General features: G+C 52.9%; 1 protein-coding gene across 5 annotated transcripts in view; it reads left to right on the top strand.

Annotated features, from left to right (window-relative positions):
* The first annotated feature begins 261 nt into the window (after nt 1-261).
* The window catches only part of Dlgap3 (DLG associated protein 3), a 65,889-nt gene continuing 45,645 nt past the window's right edge, over nt 262-20,505 (top strand). The window contains exon 1 of one of the 5 annotated variants that reach the window (XM_028861636.2): nt 262-415. The gene's annotated coding sequence lies outside the window, so the exon portion shown is untranslated. Of the gene's footprint in view, nt 416-453; nt 520-1,119; nt 1,320-2,186; nt 5,151-20,505 lie in introns of those variants that run through there. The other 4 variants (XM_028861637.2, XM_028861633.1, XM_028861638.2 and 1 more) reach the window with 4 other exon arrangements.

Consider the following 20,505-nt stretch of genomic DNA (forward strand, 5'->3'; position numbering starts at 1 on the left):
GCCCCCCAAGGTCTGTCTCTAGGGTGGTGGACGGTCTCTCACGCCTCCCAAGCCCACACCTCAAGTTTTCAGTACCAGACAAGGCGGAGGATTGTAGATCGCCCTCTACCCCAACTTAGAGCTCCCCGGGGCAGCGTGCCCTCGCACCCACCGGGGAAGTCAGGATCCAGAGCCCGCCCTTCCCCCACCTCCTCAGTCCCTCCTCCTGCGGCTTCCCCACGCGGCCCCCTCCCCCCCATTACAGCATCGCTCCGGGCGCCAAGACGGATTCCAGCCAGGGACTGCTGCAGTCAGCTCGCCGCGCTTCTGCAGCCTGTGTCTCGGTTCCGCAGCTTCGCGCTGTGCTTCGGACAGTCCCCTTTCCCTCCTCTCCCCCACCCCCGCCATGGCACAGCCCCTGGCTCGGGGCCCAGAGGTGGGCGGGCGCAGTGGGTAACGGGTGGGGCCCCCAGCTCAGACGGCAGGTAGAGCGGGGTTCTCCCGGCACACTGGGGATTGCCTCCACTGGCCCGACTGTGGGTGAGGGACGCCTGTCAGTGACTCGGAGGCCCGGCACAGCGCCCCGCCCTGGCAGGGGTGGGGCAAAAGGGCTGGGGTGGGGTTGGGGTGGGGGGGACTCCTAGAGCCCAGGCCAAGAGCCGAAGTCGGGGAGCATACCCGGGAAACTAAGGACAGTAGCCTAAGAGGACGTGCTTGGGAGGGGGAGGCTGTGTGTGACATTCAGGGTGTGACTGCCTCGCTGAGGCTGTGTGTCTCCCCTAGCCACCCGCGCTCTGGGCTTGGGTACCCGTGCCCAGGTCGGCTGTGCGCGGCCGTGACACCGAATGTGCTGGTGCCTGGGTCCTCGGTGCACGCCGACCCGGGAGACCTCGTTCGCACCCCGGAGCTGGGCCTCCCCGGCGCTGTCGCTCAGCGACGCGGGCGCTCCTCCGGGACCGCGGCGGCCGCCCGCCGGCTGCGACCTCGGTCCTCGCGGGGCCGCTGCGGGGGCGGGGAGCGCGGGCCCCCTCCCTGTCGCGGGCTCCTGGCTCGGCCGCCCTGCGCGGGGGCGGGGGCGGGGCGGGGGCGGAGCGCGCGGGCGGGATCCCCCGCCTCCCCGTCCTGGTCCCCGGGAAATCCAGCCTCCGTGGCTTGGCCGCCTCCGGCTCCCGCTCCCGCGGCCGCTCAGCGCTCGCTCGGGGCTCCGCAGCCCGCGCGGCCCCTCAGCCAGGGGCTCCGCAGTGCCGGGTCCCGGAGCCCGCGCTCGCGCCCGCAGCCGCAGCGCCCCCGGCCCGGGCCGCCGGCACCATGTAACCCCGGCCGGAGCCCGACCGGGCCAGGTAAGCAGCCGGGAGGGGTGGGGACCGGGCCGCGCTGGCCGCGCCCTCTGCAGCGCCCCCCAGGCTCGGCCGGGCTGCAGCCCCGGCGCCGCCCACGCCCGGGGCTCCCGCGGCCTGGGCTCGGGCCCCGCGATGGGGGGAGGGGCTGGGCCTCGGCGGCCGCCCCCGACCTCACCCTGGGCCTGGAGGCCGGCGTGCCTGACCCCAGGGACGGGTTGGGGACCACGCGCTCCGCAGACGCGCTGTCCCGGCCGGGGCCGCGGGAGGCCGGCCAGCGCCCGCCCAGCCCTTGCCCGGCTGGAATGGAAGCTTGGATCTGGGAGGGAGGTTGACTGTGGGGGGAAGTCGTGGTGTTGGGGAGATCCAGAGAGAAGTTTCCTCTGCAGGTGTGTGAGCGTGCTTGGGTCTGTGGTGAGGGTGTCGCCGTGTGGGTCTGTGGGTGAGTGAGTGTAATGCAGTGAGCGTGCAGGGTGTTACCGTCCATGAATCTGTCGACATATGTGTGGATGAGTGTGTGTGTGCTGTTACTGTGTGGCTGTGTATGTAGGTGTCTGAGTGTGTATGAATGGACGTGCATGTGCGACTCTCTCTGAATGGGTCTGGGTATGTTGTACTGTGTGACTGTGTGGGAATATATCTAAGCAGGGTTCACCCACACCTGGGCTTTGCCCCGCCCCCATTCCTGGTGGGACTTAGCATGGCAAGATCATACTTTTCCGAGGTCAGATGGCTCCCTCCCTCCAAGGTCTCCTTAGATTAGACAAGAGCTCCTGGGGCACCTTCTGGTGTCTTTTCCCCATGCTGGGCACTCCTGGGAGTGAGCTGTGTACCTGTGTGTGGGCATGGTTTTTTTGGGGGGGAGGGGGGGTGCTAAGGGCTTGTATCATTTCAGTAATGTTTGGACCAAGGCCCTTTAGCGTCAGACTCTGAGGCAGCCAGGAGGAAGGTCTGCCTTGCTAACCACTGGAGCAGGCGGCCTTCTCCTAGAGTTCTAAGCTCCAAATTTCTAAGTTCTGGGTCATTGGCTTAGCTCACGGTTCCAGGTGGGTCTGTACTTAGCTCCTTGAAGTAGTACTATAACGGTGCGCCTGTATCAGTCTAAGACTTTTGAAAATGCACCTCTCATCTCTTCTTGTTTCTCGAACTGCCTTGGAAGCAGGCAAGGCTGTCGGGTTAGCCATATGAAACCAACTGTATTCAACTGTGTTTTTTTTTTTTTTTTAATTTTTTTAACCTGTAAAAACAGCCATTCCACATGGTTCAAACTAATATGATGCCAATTTACAGAAGAGAATGTTGAGGCTTGGGGGGGGCAAATTGCATTTCTTGTCGTCACACATGGCCAGTCTTCCACTGTCTGATCCAGTGAAGTCTCATCCAAGTCTTCCGTTGACCCGAGGAACCCAGCTAGGCCAAGGTTGGAGAGTAGCACTTCTGTAGTGTGTTTTCTGTGACGCTGGATCACTACCCTCCACTTCTGTCCACTCTTTCCTGGGTGTGGGGTCTCCTTCTGTACCCAGCTGTCAGTGCCTAAAAGAGAGAGATGAGGGAGAGGAGGGGAGGGAGGGGAGGAGAGCTTCGTGAGTTGGCAGTGAATCAGGGTCTAAAAAGAGAGCTGGGAGGGCTGTGGTAGCAGGTGTTTCTAAAAGGAACGTGAACATAGGATGAACAGCCTCAGAGGCAGCCCCCACACTCCCCCCCCCCACTGCCCCACTGATCTGGCAGGCAGTGCCCACTGCATTTTGTGCCAGGGGGCTCCCATCCAAGGAATGAGCTTGCATGAAACTATAGAATGATAGCCAGAGGAAGAGCCTGACAGTTGACTTGGTCCAATCTCTTAATTAGAAATTGGGGAATCTGAAAGAGAGGAGACCTACTCAAGGTCACTCGGTGAACCTGTGGATTCCTAGGCTAGTGTTCCCCCAGGTTATTTCCTAACCCTCACATTCTATCCTGGAACTCCCCGCCCCCTTAAGAGCTGAGTGTGGCTGTGGGTAGAGGAAAGGAAGACTCAATATGTCTAAGGCTGTCAATCCGTCAACCTGGGACTCTTCTCAGAACAGAGGAGCCTACAGGTATTCCTGGGGATGGGGATGCCTGGCAGACCCGCCATAGAGGAAGGCCATGGCCTTGTCTTACCTCCCCCTGGCTAGGGGTTGGCACCGCTCTAGGCCCAACTTCAGACTTCCTTCTTTCAGTGCCTGCTTTCAGCATCTGCTTGGCGTATAACATCTCTTCCAGCTGATGTTGGCGCCTCAGCAGGCTGGGCCCATTTTTCTTTACCCCACACAGTTTCTGATGCATTTGGCCTCTAGCTGGGCTGACTTTTTTTTTTTTTTTTTTTTTTGTTGTTGTTAACCTTATTGGGTTTCTGATGGGTAGAGAAACTTCTGAGTTTTGTCTGATTTAGAAAAATATACAGCTACCCGAACCCTTTCTGACCGAGGCTTCTAGGAGTTTAGACCAAATGGTAAACATATTTGCCCTCGTTTTCATGGTGAGGGGACTGCCTTTCAACAAGGGGCTCTCTGTTTGGTTTGGTTTTAGGTGGCTGAAATGAAGGGGGGGGAGGGGTATAACCACGAAGCTTTACTTGAGACAAGCTTCCAAAGACTTTCCCGGTGCCTTCCCATCCCCGTGGTCAAGAAGCCTTCCCAGATTCTGATTTCAGTCCCACTTGGGGGAGTCAAAAGCTTTGTTTCGCAGTGGGGGGTTGGAAGAACATCTGTGTACCCTCCACTCTGCTAGCATCATGTCTCAATTCCCTCTTTATCCACCCCCCCTCCCTTCAGTCTGAAGGCTGCTGGCTCAGCGGGGGCCTCCTGCCGTCTGGGGAGTCTGGGTTTGAGCTGGGGTGAGGCGGTGGCACCATCGTTATGGTAACGAGCTGCCAGCTCATCGTTGCTAATAACTCGTCGGGCCCCTGGGCTCAGTGCAGCATCCGTTCCCTGCAGCCCTTCTTCCCATGTTACAGACAGAAAAAGTGAGGCTTATGAAGCAGGAACCTTGGTAGAGGAGAGTCTGAGGTTGGGTGGCCTTTTCCTAGAGTCCCTGGCTGGGGAACCGTGGGGAAAGAGGTGAGGCTGCTTGGAGAGGAGTTCTAGATGTGGTTGCTCAGGCTTGATTTCTTGGGTGGTTAATGTGTGACTAGACTCATGCTTGCGTAAACTTGTACATGCTAGCTGACATGTCCATGTGCATATATATAGCAGCCCACAGGCAAGCATGTTCCAAGCGTCAGAGCACACTTGTGTATGAATACTGCTTCTCCCATCTGCACATAAGGCACCCAAGAAATCTGGGTTTGTGGGGGTGTCCAGGTATGTGGGTGGGGATCTGATCTTTTTCTGATGCAGCTTCAAAGTATCTTCTTAACAAAGGGACAGAATGGTCCCAGGGTTCTTCTTCCTTCCAGTCCAGAGCTCAGAACGGGAGTGGGCTGGGGGTGGTAGGGGGGGACCCAAGCCCTCAGCTCTAGAAGGCTTCTGCCTCTGTGCCCTTTGAGCTCAGGTAGCCCCCCCCCACTCCCTCTTCTTTTCCATCCTCTCCTCTTCCTGTGTGTAAATATTAAAGAGCTGAGCCCGCAGGGCTGATGTAGACATGGGGAGAGAATGAAATTAAAAAGGATTCCCTCACCCCCATCCCAACACCTCCGCCCCACAGTCCCCCGCTCCAGCTTCTTCCCCTCACTCAGTGCTTCCACATACCTCTCCTCCCCCCAGTCCAGATGGGAGCTGGCTCCTGCAGAAAGGGGGTTCAGAACAGGGTGTGGGGAGCCACCTCTCTCTGCCTCCTCCCAGCACATCTGCCTACAGGGCCGAGAGCCCCCACGTGAGTATTTATTTTGTTTTGGGGTGGTGGTTAAGAAGGAAAGTGCTTTCTGGAACCAGCTGTGAGTGGTGCTCAGGTCTGAAAGGAGGTGGGTGGGGTCCTCTCTCTAGGCTTCTTGAGGGAAGCTCCAGGTCTGAATTTCTCTTCTCTTTAAACCTCCAGGGAAGGGGGGGTTGTCAGGTGTGCCAGTGTACAGGAGCAAGGGTGGGAGCTTTATGGTGAGGGGTTTCGTTGGGTAAAGCTTCTTTCTCCCTTGCTTTCTGGGTTTCTGGAAACCCAGCTAGTGGCTGTAGGAGCTGTCCTCAGTGCTGAATGAGACTCGGCAGAGATGCGCTCCTTCGGAGCTGTCCCGGGTGCTGAAAAAGGTTTGGGCTACCGACGGAGAGGTCCCTGGGCAGTGCTGAGGGTTCACTAGAAAAATTCTCCCAGGTGACCCATTTTCCAAGGGCAGAGTCCCTGGACAGAAATATATATTCTGAGGTTATTCTTAGGAATTTAGGCCTCACAGTTGTTAGTGGCATTTGGTAAAAGGACTTTCTTTCCTCTATTTGAGTTTACCTCCCCCTTCCCAAAACCATTGTACTGTTAGTGTGGGGCTAGGAAGGGGCGATGCAGTTGTGGCCGTGAGCTTTCTTCTCCTGAGATCATCATGGTGCAACAAGCTTATTGACGCTGCACAAGCCTTTCCTCTTTGGGGCCCCCAGAAGTTCAGACTCAAGACAGTCAAGAGTTTGAGTCTGGCAGGGTAGACCTCAGTGGATGGGCCTCAGGATATAGAGTCGGGATCATTGATTGGCTACTTGGTGCCAACCTGCTAACCATAACTTTAGATTTGAGAACAGGAACCCTAAAATATTCTGCAAGCCGGCTTGTGCTCTGCCCATCCCCAGCCCTAGCTCGAAGCATCATTTGGGAGAGACTTTTGTTGGGGAGGAAGATTTCTCAGCAAAGGATTCAAGGAGTGGGTGGGGTTGTTCAGTGCCATGGAGAAGAGAAGGAGGAGGCTACTGGAGACAGGGCAGCAGGGAAAAAGGAAGATCTGGGGGAGTGAAAAGTATTCCCATGAAAGGATGGGGTCTGGGTTTCAATCCTCGGCTCCTCTGGATAGCTTTCCCCTAGTGACCTGCGCTCAGGGTCATGTGCAGGATCTGGCTTTAAGGGAATAGAGCAGGGAGTTATTTCTCCAGGTCCCTTCCCTTGTCATCCCAGGGGGATGAGAGCCAAATGTCAGGACATGCAGATGAGGCTGTGGGGGAACAACAGGCAGGGGGGGTTGATGGCAGCTCACCTCCCATCCCCAAGAGCACAATCAAATATTCAAATGGGATCCTGACAGGGAGGGGCAGGGGAAGGCTTCCAGATGACTCTGGGCAGACATTGGGTGTGGCAGGAAGTTCAGGGCAAGGGAGAGCATTCCAGAGGTCTCACACAGAACCAGTCTCTCCTTCCCCGCATAGGACTTCTGGTTAACCAGGGGCCCTTCACCCATCATGTTTTTGATGTTACCCATCAAGATGATTCCTCCTTCTTGAGCTGCTTGAGAGGAGCTGAGTTTTCGTATGCTTGTGGGTGCTGGGAGGTGGTGGGTGTGGGTGTGGGTGCCTGTTTGGGGAGGGGAGGTGTTTGTGCTCCACTCGGCTCCCTTAGTTACATAACAGCTTTGATAAGACTTTACTTTGGATCTGCTGCCACTGCCTGAAGCAGTCACCCCTCCACCCCCTCGTGGAATGCTCAGTGTCCACCCCCTTCTCCCTGGCCCCTTCGAGAGTCCTGCTGTTCATGATCCAGTGTTCTAGCAGTTGCTTCTCTGCCAGGAGCTGCCGCAGCTTGCCTTCCTGTCCCTGAGTGGCTCCTGTTGTGAAATACTTGCTTTTATTATTTTGGGCCCGGGTCATCCCCTTTACATTTCTGAGCTTCCTGGTCTACCCTCTTCCTTGTCAAGGCCCTCAGGCTGCCTTGGGGAATTGGACATCGTGGAGTTGTCCTGTAGGGAAGAAGAGGGCTGTCCCAGGAGTCTTCAGGATACAAACTAGTTCATTTATTGTTCCTTCTCTGCTTTCAATATCTTCAATATGTTTGGGAGTAGAGAAACATCCCCAGAAGTGCTAGGAGGGATCATCTTTTCACTTCTCCTTCAATTAAGGGGGTATATATGTGGTGGTCGGCTGCCTCTTGGATGGGCAGAGTTGTTATATCAACTTTATCCTCACCCAACTTGTCTGAGCAGATACTGTTTTTTCCCTAGGCACAGGACTAGGGAATTTCAGAGCCTTTCTCTAAATGCCTTTTCCCGAGTGAGGTGGGAGTGGGATGTGATCGGGAGCGGGGTGTACACTGTGGCTAACAGGAACTACTTTGCCAATGGAAAGATGAGAGGCTTGCAAGTTGCACATGTAAGTTTGTGATGTTACTAGGATGATGGGTTTCTCTGTGGATAGGGTAGAAGCCTGTGGAGAATCTGTGTATCCTATGAGTGGGTCTGTGATGGCATAGATACACATTGGTGTATATGCATGTGAGCACTTAATACGTGAGTGTATGTATGACTTTGTATACATCCATTTATATATGTGACTGTGAAGGCAGCTAAACTAGCAGTGTGGGTGTGATATGCTCACCCATGGATACAGATGTATGACCGCGTGTATGTGAACATGGATGTGAGCTGCATGTATACTTAAGTATAAATGTATATATGCACTGCGTGGTGGTAGCACATGCCTTTAATCCCAGCACTCGGGAGGGATCTCTGTGAGTTCGAGGCCAGTCTGGTCTACAGAGCGAGATCCAGGACAGGTACCAAAAAACTACACAGAGAAACCCTGTCTCAACCGCCCCGCCACCCCAAATGTGTATGTGCATGTAAATGTACTTAATGATTTAGGATCATATGAATAAATGCGCATAAAGTTGATTCATAGAGAGGGATATAGATATTGAATTTGACTCAACATTGGCTCTGTCCAAAAGTTATTTTCCCACTAGCTTGAACTTGGTCCACTCTGATGTCTGTGGCTCTTCTCCAGAAAGCAGGTCTCTCACGACCTAGGAAGCCATCTAGTTCCTATCACCATTCATATGGAGGCAGTTTGCAGAGGGAAATCTTGAAGACAGCTGTGAAAGAGATCTGATCCTGATGTTGACCATATGCTTGATGTTTAGGAGTGTACGTGGGGAAGTGTGAGAGGAGAAACATCAACACTACTCCAGAGGTTTCATGAATTAAGAACAAGTTGGGTGTGAACAGAGGAAGCAGGCAGGGGATATTAAGGAGACCCAGTATGTGTTTGTATATATGTGTGTACGTATGTGTGCCCATATGGGTCATGTGGCAATGTGTGTATTGCTTATCTATGGTACTGTATGCACATTTAACATAAGTGTGCTTCCTCATATGCATATAACTGTGGTGATATATTGTGTACCATAATAAAGCTTGCCTGAAGGTCACAGGACAGAACAAGCCACTAGATTGAACACAGAGGCCAGGCAGTGGTGGCACACACCTTTAATCCTAGAACTTGGGAGGCAGAGATCTGTCTGGATCTCTGTGAGTTCGAAGCTACCCTGGACTACATGAGGTTGACTCAGTCTAGGAGAGAAACAGAGCCAGGCAGTGGTGGCATGCACCTTTAATCCTAGTACTTGGGAATCCCAGCACTTGAGATCTCATACCTTTGCTTGGGAAGCACACATGCCTTTAATCCCAGGAAGTGATGGCTGGGCGGAGAAAGGTCTATAAGGTGTGAGGAGACAGGAACCAGAGGCTTTTCAGGCTGAGGAGCCCTAGAAGTAAGAGGTGGCTGTGGCTTGTTCCTTTGTCTCTCTGATCTTTCAGCAATTACCCCAGTATCTGGCACCGGGATTTTTTATTATAAGACCTTTAGAAATTTGAGCAACATCTGACAACGAATCTATAGGTATATACAGGCAGACATGCCCATACATGTTAATATGCACACATATGTGAACAGTGTATATGAACTATCCCAGTATATGGTAGCAGTGGCCTGATGCCAACTTGCAGCCTTAAACTCCTACATATCACTCACTTGTTCTTTGTGTTTTGAGACAGAGTCTCACTCTGTAGTTCAGGGTGGCACAGAACTCAGTATGAAGCCCATGGTGGCCTCAGAGTCACAGCAATCTTCCTGTCTCAGCCTGCTGCGTGTCGAGATTACAGGTATGAGCCTCCATTCCTGGCTCAGCCAAGGCTGGCGTTAGCTTCCCAACGGTCCTTGTTCCGTCCCACGTGCCTCCCCCGGGGCATGCAGTCACTCTGCCAATGTCTGTGATGCGCTGACACTATCCCACAGACTCTACTTGACACTCAAGCTGATCCGCAACTTCAAGTGACCTGCAGTCTTTTGAGGAAATTGGAGGCACATGAGCACAGTGCTCACGAACCTGAGGAGGAAGTTAGGTCAGCTCTGGAGTGGGAGGGAAGAGTTTGGCAAGGACCCAAAGAAGGTGGGGTGCTTGAGCTAAAGCTTAAGAGGGGAGTAAGCATTTGGTGTGTGAGCAACTGAGGGAAAAGGTGTTACAGGGCAAGAAGTATCCATCTGGCTGGTGGGATGGCTCAGTGGGTAAAGACACTTGCCACCAAGCCTGATGCGTTCAACCCCCAGGACCTACATGGTGGGAGGAAAGACCTGCCTCCCTTAGGTCCTCTGACCTCTACATGCACACCGTGCACACAAGTGAATTAATAAATAAGTACATAATCAATAAGCATATAAATTATAAAAAAGAAATGCCCAGCTGGTCTCCTACCCCCACCCTTGCTTGCTCCATGGGTTCAGGAGCTGGAATAAGATAAGGCCATACACATTTTTTCACTCTTTCCCTTCTTTTGTCCTGGTCTCCCCTGACCCCCTTCCCAGACAGGGTCTCAAATCAAGCTGGCCTCAGACTCACTAAGTAGCAGAGAATGACCTTGAACTTGCGATCCTCTGGCCTCTTCCTCCTAGGTGCTGGGGTCACGGGCACACACCACCATAATAGTCTATGTACTTTTGGGGATCGAGCCCGGGACTCTGTGCATGCGAGACAAGCTCTCCACTGCCTGCTTTCCATCTCCCTGGGAGTGACATCTGGAGTGCCTAGTGGTCAGGGCCTGAGTGTTGTGTGTCAAATCATCACGTATCGCCTCCCTGGCCCCAAAGGTCTTCCTTTCCAACCCACCAAGAAGCTGGAAAATCCCTCCTTGAGGCTTGATGCTCTCCGTTCCCCTCAGCCCAAGATGCTCTTTTTTAGACGTTCATGACACTCCCTCCCTTTCTTCAAATCTTGGCTCAAACGTCTCTTTTCTGCAGAGGCCTCCCTCCCCAGCAGTCTAACTGAAATAGCCTCTTGCCACGCTACCCCCTCACCCCGGTTTATCCACATTTTAAATTTTCACTCGCCACCACCAATTACCTCACGCGTTGGTTTCCTGCCTCACTTTCCTCACCGCGCCATGAACTTCCTGAGAATGGGAGCTTCATCTGCTTTGCTCACGGTGCCCCGACTGTGTCGGGAGGAGCGTCTGGTTCCGAGGAGGGCGCTCGGTGTATTTGTCACACATTATAAAGGGATCACACTAGATGCCCATAGGAAGACCAGATCAAGGTGTGAGGTAGGGAGATCAGTTGGGATGCTGTTGTGATAGCTTTGGTGAGAATTAGGAGGAGGGTGGACTGATGTAGAGCACTAACCACGGAGGAGGAGGAAAAGAGACATAGTGTACACACGTATGTACACACATACATACCCATACATGTGCATGCATGTATTTTAGCCAGTCATACCTGCTCCCTTTGGGGAAGACTAAGGAGGGAAGTAGAACTCTCTCTCTCTCTCTCTCTCTCTCTCTCTCTCCATGTGTTGTGTGTGCTGTGTGTATGTCACGACTAATAAATACCCCATGAGAAGCTGGACACCCTCCAGCTAACCCTGGCTGCCATTCTCCCTTCCTTTTGGATCTTGGCACTACCAACCCACACACGCCCACCTCTGCCAGCCAGGCTGCAGAGGGCTGCTAAGTGGGGCCTCTGTGGTTCCATTGCGTCAGTGACGCAAAGCTCCTGCCTTAGGGAACAGGCTAGATGGCAAGCAGGACCCTGAACAACAGGAAGGACTTTAGCAAGTCAGAGCCACAGACACAGCCTTGGAGACGGAAAGAGAAGGGCGGTGGGAGGGTGGGAGCTGCCAGCTGGAGAGCTTAGGCAGATCTCAGACTTCCTGCAATCAGAAGCGAAAGCTTCCCTGACCAGCCCGCCCCCTTCTCCTGGTGGGATAGATAGATACCTTAACCAAAGATACTTGGAGCTGTTGGTCCCTGGAGCTGTGATGTGAACTCAGGTCCAGTTCTATAGGATGGTCTGGGGCTTGGCAGTAGGAGAGCAATTTCTCTTGGTGTCTTGACAGATCATTTCCCCCTCTCTCAAGAGGCCCAGGGGCTTTGAGTTTGTATTGTAGAATGGGGATCTAAAGTCAGACTCCAGGTAGGACCGGTGGGCTGCTAGCGAGAAAGGTTCAAGGCACTGTCTGTGATCCATGCTGGTGAGAACTAGAGAAAGAAATGGGGGTGGTGAGTTACCCTCCCCCTGACCTCTGGGGAAAGGGTGGTATTCAAGGCTAAAGATCTTTTTCAGTGTGCCCTCTGTCCCCCCTTCCCCCCACCCCCCACCTCTATACCTAGGGCTGGGTTGCATTGGAATAGAGAGGCTGGTACTAGAACCCATTCTAGGTTGTGGGGTGGAGGGGACCCCTCTGCTGCTCTCCTCTCTTTTTGGGGCTAGGGCCTGGGTGCTGCAGCCTCTCCCTTCCCACCTGGGCTGTGAGCTTGGGGGTTGGGCCGAAACAGCCGCCAGAGCCGCCCACCTGCCGGCGGTGTCATGGCAACGACTCTGCCCACGTGGACGAAGAGGAAAGGGAGGAGAAGAGAGGAGGAGAGGAGTCGCGACCAACGTGAAGATGGGAGGGGGCTTCTCAGGGTCCCTTATGCTAGGGTCCCCACTCTTCAGTTTGGACCGGTCCTTACTCCTTTCTCCCCAGAGACCCCAAGGGAGGGTGTGGCTGTGTAATCCTGGCTACAGTCCTGGCTACAGAATGTGCTTGTCCTTGAGTGGCCTGAGTAATGACGACCTTGGCCTCTTACACGTGGACCTTGGCTGGGGTTCTGGGGGACATGGAGTTTTTGCACATGCACGCTTCTCCATGTTCCCCCAATACAAGTCGGGGGGTGGTGCCTGGGGCTGAGGGGATGAGAGCCCGACCTACTTCTCCATTTTCTCACTATTTTTCAAAAGGAAAATGACCCACTTTTCAACCAATAGGACTGGGGCCTGTTCCCAGGCTGATTCCCTGAGCCCCCCTGCCCAGGCCTCTACCCCATTCCTCAGCCTCTTTGCCACGTGCTGAACCCACTTCTAGGGGAAGCAGGTGCACTTATGTGGAGGGGTTCTTCGTTGCCATCTGTACTGGGCTTAGGAAAGATCTTGTTCTGACCGGGGGTAGGGGTGGGCCAAGGCTGGTCTGAGAGAAATCAGCCACTTTGGGCAGACGTCCTTGACTGCCACAGCCCTGGGCATTTTGAGTGTCCCCTCTCCTTGCCCCTGACAGTCCCAGGATGCACCCCCCCCCCATTTCACAGAGCGGCAGGGAGGATTCTGTGGATGGCGGGAGGGGCTGTGCCCTCACCCAGTTTATCTTAGTACTTGGTGGTAGCCTGCTTGCTGAGCTGCTCATTTCCAAATGGAAAGGGAAAGCCTTTTCTGTTTGTCTACTTGTGCGCCTGCCACAGTTCTTCCAAGAGACCCCTCAAGAAGGGTTCTGCCTGAGCCTTGCTTCTAGCGCCTCCCCCCCTCTAGGATATTGGTCTGGGCCTCAGAGCCCCCTCCCTCCCTCAACTATATTGGCCTGGGCTGGCTTGGGGGGTGATTAGGGATTTAATTATTTAGTTTCTCTAGCTCAGTAGATTAATTCCATCCATCACAGGCAGGCCGAGCTTTCTCTCCCTCTTTGGGCTGCCTGGCCAACCCCAGAGGAAGGGAACATCATTGCTCACCTGGGCCTAGTCTCGGATCTGGGAACAATGGATAAGGTTCTCGTTGGGGGAGGACTTGATGTATGACATTGATCGGATGTGGGTGCCTCTGAGATATGAACACATGGAGCTGTCATAGAGAGATAAGTGTGTGGACGTGTGTGTCATGCATCTTTGCAGCTTGTGTGCACCCAGACATCAGTGTCTTTGGGGGGGATAATGTAGATGCAGATGAACCCTTGTGGGAACAGGGTCTTTAGACACTAAATGCCCAGGACTTTGTGTGAGCGTAAGGGCTGTGTAAGAGGTGTGTGGATGGCTACATGGCTGTGGCACTTAACATCTGGATGAACATTATGAGGTAAAAGGCGAGTGGACAGTTTGAGGTGCTTGTGGGGCCATGTGTGAGGAGAAACGGAAAAGGTGGAGCTTTCCTAGGTGAGAGCTGAGCCAGACCTACAGGGGGTGTATCTGCTGACCTTATCAGAGGACTTGACTCCAAAAGATATTTTTGATACATACCTTTTCAGTCTGGATTCAGTCTCCTAGAGGCTGAGAGTGTCAGCTCCATATTCTCTCATCTGTGTTAACCTCAAACAGTTTTCTTTACATTGTAAGCCTCAGTTTCCTCATCTGTGAGATGGGAGAGATGATGGTACCTATCAGGGTCAGTTGTGATGACTGTGTGAGATGGGAGAGGTGATGGTACCTACCATGGGCAGCTCTGATGGCTGTGTGAGATCAGAGAGATGATGGTACCTACCATGGGCAGCTTTGATGGCTGTGAGAGATCAGAGAGGTGATGGTACCTACCATGGACAGTTCTGATGATTGTGTGAGATCAGAGAGGTGATGGTACCTGCCATGGGCAGCTGTGATGACTGTGTGAGAAGATGCTTTTCTCCTATACTATTTAACACAGTGCTTCTGCGGTTACAGCATTCAAAGAGTTGAACTAGCATGATTTGGGGTGCACTTCTGTAACCCCAGTACTTGGGATGCTGAGGTAGAGGGATCATAAATTGATGAGTTGGAGCCCCACCTGGGCTATACATTGAGTTCCAGGCCACCCTAAGCTGTGTATAGTTAGATGTCTCAAAAAACAAAGCTGGGGGCTGGAGAGATGGCCCCATGGTTAAGAGCACTTGCTGCTCCTGCAGAAGACTGGGGTTGGATTCCCAGCATCCACACCAGATGGCTCATAACCACTTGTAACTCCAGTGCCCTCTTTTGTCCTCTGTGAGCACGCACTTAGGTGGTGCACATGCTGACAAGCAGTTTTACACACATACACATAGGTAAACATGAATGAATGAATAAATAAGTAATTTTTAAAGTAGCTGGGCATACTGGTACACAGCATCGGAGAGGCAGAGGTGGGCAGATTATTGGTGTGTGTGTGTGTGTGTGTGTGTGTGTGTGTGTGTGTGTGTGTGTGTGTGTGATGGTGCTGGGGATCAAACGTGAGCCCTGTGGATTCTAGACAAATGTTTTACCACTGTTCTACCTCCCAGCCTAGCTTGTTGTGATTTTGGGTTTTTGAGGTCAGCCTGGTCTGCATAAGTTCCAGGCTAGCCAGGGCTGCATAGTGAGACTCTTGTCTTTTAAAATTAAAACCAACAAAATCTGGGTATGGTGGCACACACCTTTTATCCCAGCACTCAGGAGGCATAAGCATGTCTCTCTCTGTGAGTTCAAGGCCAACCTGGTCTACATAGAGATTTCCAGGACAGCCAAGGACACATAGAGGGAACCTGTCTCAAAAAAAAAAAAAAAGGGTAGGGGTATAGCTCAGTCTGATCCTGGGTTCCATCTCCATCACCATGTAGAATACACCTGTAATTTCAGTACTCAGGAGGCAGAGGCGGGAGACTCAGAAGTTTTAAAGTTATCCTAAGCCAGAGCTGGGCATGGTGGCACACACCTTTAACCCCAGCACTCAGGAGGCAGAGGCAGGTGGATCTCTGTGAGTTTAAGACCAGCTCAGCCTGGACTACAAAGTGAGTTCCAGACTAGCCAGAACTACAAAGTGAGACCAAAAGAAAGCTACTACTCTGGCGATGACGATGACGACTAAGAATTATAAAGCCATTCTCAGCTACAAAGCAAGTTCAAGGCCAGCTTGGGCTACAAACCATAGACTTCTGAGTTGATAGGTGCCTGGGATTTTCGGTTTCGTGCCGGACTCTGCCTGCATGCCTCCCTGGGCAGGACGCAAGCTCGGCCTGCTCTGGCAACGGAGTTGCAGGGTCATTTTTCTCTTGTCCCAGTGCATCAGAGGCTGGTTTGCTCCCTCTTGATGACTCAGTCACCGAAGCTGAACTCATTGAGAATCTACTGTATACTTTGCTTGGCCAGGTAGAAGTAAATCTCTGACCCTAGCCTCTCAGGAGTTCCAAGCTTGCACCACGCATTTCTCCTACTGTGCAGAATAAGGGGTATGGGACAGACGAGGAGGTAGTGATTGCTGTCTTGGGCTTCATGGGGAGACCCCTCTCAGTAAATACTTCACATAGAGTAACTGATGGAATGCTTGCCTGGCCTGTGCAGAGCTCTGAGTTGGCTCTTCAGCACTGCATAAACTGAGTGTGGCGACACATGCCTAGAACCCCAGTTCTTGGTGGTAGAGACAGCATGGTCAGGTTATTTATGGTCATCCTGGGTTACATAGTGAGTCTGAGGCTAGCCTGGGCTACTCATCTCAAAAGCAGCAGCAACAATATATATGCATCAAGGGTGCAGTTGACAGGACAGGTGGATGGCTATTGCTGTTTCTGCTGCTTCTTGCCCTGCACACTTACCTGCTCTGCTCCCGGCCCCTCCCCTTCCCGTTCTGTTCTCGGATCCTTGAATAAGTCTTGGGGTTCAGAGGAGAACTGGGCTTAGGCATTCCTGCAGCTAGAGTGGGGTCAGAAGTCTTCAGGCAGAGCTGAAGGGTAGGAGAGTTCACCCAGGAATCAGCCAACAAAAGGCCCTTCGAAGGGTCCAGCCTTGTGCTTGATTCTCCTGTGCCACCAACCCAGAAGACGAGGCTGGGCCTTTGTGCTGGACATCCCTGTGCCAGTTATATAGAGGGCGTCGGGGAACGGTAGGCCAACCCTAAGTTGTAGATTCCATGGCAGGGATATGTGACCGCTTGGCTAGGTTGGAAGTAGGAAAGGCCATGGACTTGGCCTGGCACAGAATCATGTGTCCCTTGGACCCCTGTTGGGACATGGCTCTTGCCTCTCATTCTCTGGTGGCCATGGCCGGAGCAAGTCACACACAAATGAAAGAAGGTGCTGGGGGTTCATGCTAGAATAGACATGAGAATGGAGACCCACGCACCTTGTCTTGGATTGATCCATTAGTTAGTGTTGTACAACGTAAGGGGCAGATACCATTGTCCCCATTTTACAGATGAGAACACTGAAGCCCAGGCGGAGGAAACAAGCTGTTTATGGTTCAGCTGAGGTAGCATAGGTGCAGGTAGATAGCTGCCTTTGTCTTTCCAGTTCCCAGTTTGAGGTCGTTAAGCTTTTTCTTCTCAATCTCTGGAGTGGGAAGAGAAACTGCCATTGATGGCCCAGAGGGCTCTGGAGGTCTGTAAGCCAGAGGGCTCTAATTCCCTCCGGTCCCACCATTTGGGAGCACCAGGGCTGCTCTGCTGTGTTCTGCATGCTCGAGATGTGGGAGGTCTCCAAAAGCTTCCTAGGCGAGCAAATTCCTGGATATACAAAATGCGTTTCCACAGTACCCATTTCTGATCCACCAGGCATGGCTGCAGTCTCTGCCCAAGGCTGTCTGAGAAATCCTCTCTAAGAGGCCCCGGGTTTAGTTCTCACGCATTTAAATGGCTTTCCCTTCATCTCTAGCCAGCCCTTGGCAGTGCCCAGGACATCTTACCTGCATTACTTTAATCCTGTGACATCACAGACCCGAGGGAGAGACTGTTCTTGCTCCCATTTGAACACAGGGGGTGGGGGTGGGGTTGTGAGAGAGGAAGGCAATTCCTTAAGGCCCTTGTTGATTTAACCGGTGCACCTGGTCTATAAACCTGGATGGTTCAGCTCAAAACTTAGAAAAGACACTCTCTGTCACCAGCCTCCCCTGGAGAGAGCCTCAGAGGAGTTCTGGTCCTGGGATGACTCCTCTCAGCAGGAGGAGACTCCCAAACTGGGGATCTTGGACCCTTGAGGCGTGGGAGTGGGGTGGGGGTGGACATGGCTGAGAACAGATGGGCTGGAAGTCGCTGGCCATGAAGGATAAGGTTGGTCAGTGTGGCTGTATCTCAGAGGGCTTTTGGATGTCCTGGAGGAGGGAGAGGAAGCTCACACTTCATTGGTAGGGTTTCCTGGCTCCATGACCCCAGCTAGAGAAGGAGCTGGGGTCCAATAAGTTTTAGTGACAAGATCTGCTCAGGGCTGGTAGTGGACGCAGAGCCTCCTCACAGGCTCGTCTGTCTCTGCTGCATCGCAAGGGCCACCCTTCTTCTTCTTTCTTCTCCACCATTCCCTTCCCTCTGCAGAAGAGCACATCTGGGTAATAGAAGCAGACAGGAAGAGCAGAGCTGTGTTAGGGGCAGAATTTTGAATACTGATCTTTCTGAGCTCTCCAAAGCCCTTGGAAGGAAAGGTGTGGAGGTCCTTCCTGAGGCTTCTGTGCACAGAAGAGTGGGCAAAGGCAGCATGGAAGCCATTCATTCACATCTGCTGGCACCAGGCATTCTAGATCACAGACTCCTGCAGCAATGAGACCAGCCCAGTCATGGCCCCTTTGGAAGGGATGCTTTATCACTGGAAGGCATAGCATAAAAATGTAATGGCTGAAGAAAGTCATTTCAAACATCCGTAAGTGCCGTGGGGCAGCAGGACAGGGCGATGTAGAACGAACCAGGGGAGGGTAAGGTTGGACTGCAGTTAGAGTGAGTGGTCAGGGAAGGCCTGTCTGAACTGAGCCCCGAAGATGAGACAGAGGAAGCCATGGGAATATCTGGGGCAGAGTGTTCCGGCAACAAGAACATCAAGTGCAAAGCCCCCTGAGGTGGGATTTTCAAAGAGATTATAGGTGGTATGGGTTATTCACAGGCTTGCGTGAGCCTGTCTGATGGGTCAGGAGATGCATTTAGACTCGGCCCTGCTGAAATGTCTTGAGTGTTTTGGAAGAGTAAGCCTGTTTTCTGTAGCCTTCTTGCCCCGAGCTCCCAGGAAGAGTTGATTAAATAAAGTAACGAAGGGAAGGGAGTATGTCTGCAAGCTTCTCTCCTTCCATTCTCTTCCTCCTCCTCCTCCATTTCCTGTGGCAGGGAAGGTAGGAGAGGTATTTTCCTTGGAGTCTTGAGGGCCGGGGTTGGGCCGTGGGGCTGGACTGAGGGAAGCCAGGGACCAGGGCGCCCACCTAGCAACGGAGATATTGTCAAAGGTATCAGAGCCCAAGTAAAGTCAGATTGGTCAAGGAGGCTCAGATTAAAGTGGACTCAGAGGAGGTGAGGGGGTGGGAGGAGTCCAGGGGCCAAGATAATAACTGTGGCACTTGAGTTGTGGGCCAGGGGATCTGGGTGCTTTACTGGTTCCGCCATTCCCAGTGGACATGCAGCCCCAGCCATCTGAGCTGCTGTCGGGTGGGAGGGGGCTAAACCGGGAAACGGGTCCAATTAACACAGGGAAAGGGGATGGTTAGGTAGGACCTGAAGGCAGAGCTCTCAACAGCACACGTGGTTCAGTCACAGGCATGGAAGAACCCAGGCTCCCAGCAGCAAAACAAACCCTAGGCCTCACCTGCTGGGAAATCTGTTATGTGAAGCCGGTGGTGGTGGGGGGGGGGTTTGTCACCTCATGGGCTCCACCCCCGTGGGAATGGATAACACTGGCCCCCTGTTAAGGAGCTCCAACCTCCATTTGCGGCTCTCTGGACCATCCTGTCTAGCTGTAAGTGCTCCCAGCAGCTTCCCGAGGAAGCAGTGAATCAGCTAATATTTAATTTTTGAAGTCTCCACCTTCACCCTAAGGCATCCCTTGTGTCGGTCTCTGAGATACTGGTCTTTCTTGAGCACATCTGGATCCCTCCCTGGTCCCCAGATGTGGACTGTCAAGAACAACTCGTCTCTTCACCAGCGGAGTCCCATTGGCCTTAGATGGTTGTCTCCGAGAGAGGGAATGACCTGCTCAAGGTCATACTGTAAACCGTTGAAGCAAGGAAGAAAGATAAAACTGCACATAGTGATAGACACTTGTTTGGAATATTTACTGCGTTAGCCGCAGTGCTTAGGAGTTGATGTGGTTTATTATTAACCATGTCATTAGCGCTTTCACGATGCCCCCATTTTATAGATGAGAAAATGGCGTCAGAGCGGCACATCACAGGCCCTTGTGCACACAGCTAGTGCGTAGAAAGGGATTTGAACGTAGCTAATGAGATGGCGGGCTCATACCAGTGACTGCTTTGATCTTGGGGTGGGGGTGGTGGCGCATCTGGGAGTCACCTAGGTTTCAAGAAAGGAGTGCTTTGGCTGGGCAGGGCCCTGGGGCAGAGGAGGAAGTACCCTGACTTCTGTAGCCAGCACATTTCTGTCTCCCATTTTCCATTCTTTTTCTGGAAGGTAATTGCTTGGGGCAGTGACAGCCTCCTGGCGAGTCACACAGCTGGCATCCCAGTGAGATTTGTAACAACAACCTCGCCAGCCTGGCAGCCCCCAGCAAGTTCCGGTTTAAGAAACTAATTGCTGGATTGTGTAGTTGGTGCTAAATTGGGTAATTTCTTGGTGACGGCATCTGAGCCACATCTTCCATTCCCAGATAGATTTGAGGTCTGTCCACAGAAGGACCCGTCGCACACAGCACCCTCCCAGACCCCCTCACTTTCCGCTTCCCAGCCCACCACAGGTAACTGGGGAAGTGGCTGCCTCCCGGGCCCATGGGTTCACCATCTGGGCAGCTGTCTGTGTCATGGATGGTGACTTGGTGTGGTAAAGTGGAGAAAGCGAGGCTGGGGATGTAGCTCAGTTGGTAAAGGTGTTTGCCTGGCCAAAGCCCCGTGGTTTGGTCCCCAGCACTGCATAAACCCGGCATGCCTCAATCCCAGGACTCAGAGGTAGAGGCAAGATGATTGCAGATTCAAGGTTGATACATCGTGAGTTAGAGACCAGAGAGACGACAGAGAGAGATGGAACCAACTTCAGGAAGTTTCCTTTATTCTCTTTATTTGACCTTGAACTTAGTATACAGTTACACACTCCACGTAGGGAAAATGTCAAATGAGGCTCTCATTAGTGCTGTGGTCTGTATGAAATCATTTTATTTGTTTGATTGCTTAGTACCTGTTACTTTCAAATGACATTTCATCTTCTCT

Source organism: Peromyscus leucopus, chromosome 2 (assembly GCF_004664715.2).
Source record: "Peromyscus leucopus breed LL Stock chromosome 2, UCI_PerLeu_2.1, whole genome shotgun sequence".
Classification (NCBI taxonomy): domain Eukaryota; kingdom Metazoa; phylum Chordata; class Mammalia; order Rodentia; family Cricetidae; genus Peromyscus; species Peromyscus leucopus.